This window comes from Bison bison, unplaced genomic scaffold, assembly GCF_000754665.1.
Source record: "Bison bison bison isolate TAMUID 2011002044 unplaced genomic scaffold, Bison_UMD1.0 scf7180017864327, whole genome shotgun sequence".
Classification (NCBI taxonomy): domain Eukaryota; kingdom Metazoa; phylum Chordata; class Mammalia; order Artiodactyla; family Bovidae; genus Bison; species Bison bison.
In genome coordinates, this window is record NW_011494899.1 from 7,482,240 (window position 1) to 7,484,864 (window position 2,625).

The following is a 2,625-nucleotide window of genomic DNA, read 5'->3' on the forward strand; positions in this document are numbered from 1 at the left end:
CTAAGTCGCTTCAGTTGTGTCCGACTCCATGCGACCCCATAGACGGCAGCCCACCAGGCCCCACTGTCCCTGGGATTCTCCAGGCAAGAACACTGGAGTGGGTTGCTATTTCCTTCTCCAATGCATGAAAGTGAAAAGTGAAAGTGAAGTCACTCAGTCGTGTCCGACTCTTAGCGACCCCATGGACTGCAGCCCACCAGGCTCCTCTGTCCATGGGATTTTCCAGGCAAGAGTACTGGAGTGGGGTGCCATCGCCCTGACCAGGGATCAAACCCTAGTCCCCTGCCTTGGAAGCAAGGAGTCTTAACCACTGGACCACTGGGGAAGTCTCAGGCAGAACACTCTGACATAAACTGTAGCTGTGTTATCTTGGATCAGTCTCCTAAGGCAAAAGAAGTGAAAGCAAAACCAAACAAACTTTTGCACGGCCGAGGAAACCATTCAAAATTGAACAGGAGAGAATGTTTGCAAATGATGTAACTGACAAAAGGTCAGTATCCAAAATATATACTATCAAAAAAATAAACAATCTAATCAAGAAAATGGGAAGATATGAATAGACATTTTTCCAAAGAAGACATACAGATTACCAATAGGCACATGAAAAAATGCTCAACATCACTAATTATTCAGATCAGATCAGTTGCTCAGTCGTGTCCGACTCTTTATGACCCCATGAATCGCAGCACGCCAAGGCCTCCCTGTCCATCACCAACTCCCAGAGTTTACTGAGACTCACATCCATCGAGTCAGTGATGCCATCCAGCCATCTCATCCTCTGTCGTCCCCTTCTCCTCCTGCCCCCAATCCCTCCCAGCACAGCACCAGAGTCTTTTCCAATGAGTCAACTCTTCACATGAGGTGGCCAAAGTACTGGAGTTTCAGCTTTACCATCATTCCTTCCAAAGAAATCCCAGGGCTGATCTCCTTCAGAATGGACTGGTTGGATCTCCTTGCAGTCCAAGGGACTCTCAAGAGTCTTCTCCAACACCACAGTTCAAAAGCATCAATTCTTCAGCGCTCAGCCTTCTTCACAGTCCAACTCTCACATCCATACATGACCACTGGAAAAACCATAGCCTTCACTAGACGAACCTTTGTTGGCAAAGTAATGTCTCTGCTTTTGAATATGCTATCTAGGTTAGTCATAACTTTCCTTCCAACGAGTAAGCGTCTTTTAATTAGAGAAATGCAAATCAAAAGCACAATGAGATATCTCCTCATACCTGTCAGAATAGCTATCGAAAAGTCTACAAATAACAAAATTTTGATTTTTGAGAAAAGGGAGCCCTCATACACTGTTGGTAGGAATGTAAACTGGTGTAGCCCTTATGGAAAACAGTATGAAAGTTCCTTAAAAATCTAAAAATCAAAATACCATATGATCCAGCAATTGCACTCCTCAGTATACACCCAGAAAAAAATGAAAACACTAATTTAAATAGATATAGGCATCAAAATGTTCATAGCAGCACTGTTTACAATAGTTAAAAAAAAAATGGAAGCAACCCAAGTGCCCATCAACAGACACCTGGATAAAGAAGATGTGGTGGGCTTCCCCAGTGGCTCAGTGGTAAAGAATCCACCTGCCAGTGCAGGGTTTGATCCCTCGTCCAGGAATATCCCACATGCCAAAAAGCAACTAAGCCATGCATCACAACCACTGAGCCCGTGCTCGAGAGCCCCAAAGCTGCAACTACTGAAGCCAGGGCACTATGGCCCGTGTTCCTCAACAACAGAAGCCATCCCAGTGAGAAGCCTGAGCACCACAGCTAGAGAGTAGCCCCTGCTCTCTGCAACTAGAGACAAGCCGGAGCAGCAACGAAGACCCAGCAAGGCCAACATTAAATAAATATAAAAAAGAAGATGTGGTGTAGGGAATTCCCTGGTGGTTCCGTGGTTGAGACTTGATGCTTTCACTGTCACAGGCCTGGGTTCAATCCCTGGTTGGGGAATTTAGATTCTACAAGCCTAGCAGCACGGCCCCACCCCCCAAAAAAGATGTGCTGTCAAGAAGAGAATAAATCAGACAGAAAAACAAATATTATATGATATCACTTATACGTGGAATCTAAAAAAACATATACCAATGAATGTATATGCAAAACAGAAATTGACTCACAGATACAGAGAACAAACTTGTACCAAAGGGAAGAAGTGAGGGGAAAGGGACAACTTAGGGGTATGGGATTAATAGATACAAACTACTATAAATGAAATAGATTAGCAACAAGGATATACTGTATGGCACAGGAAACAACACTTATTATCTTGTAATAACCTATAACGGAATATAAGCTGCAAAAACACTGAAGCACTATGCTACACACCTGAAACTAACACAATATTACAAATCAACTATGCTGCTGCTAAGTCGCCTCAGTCGTGTCTGACGCTGTGCGACCCCATAGACGGCAGCCCACCAGGCTCCCCCGTCCCTGGGATTCTCCAAGCAAGAACACTGGAGTGGGTTGCCATTTGCAACAACTACAAAAAAGAAAATGAGGAAACATTTCGTCAGGAATCCAGGTAATTGGAATAACTGGGCAATGATATTCAGGGAGATAGTGAAGGAGGAGGCCTGGTCTGCTGCAGTCCATGGGGTCACAAAGAGTCAGAAACAAA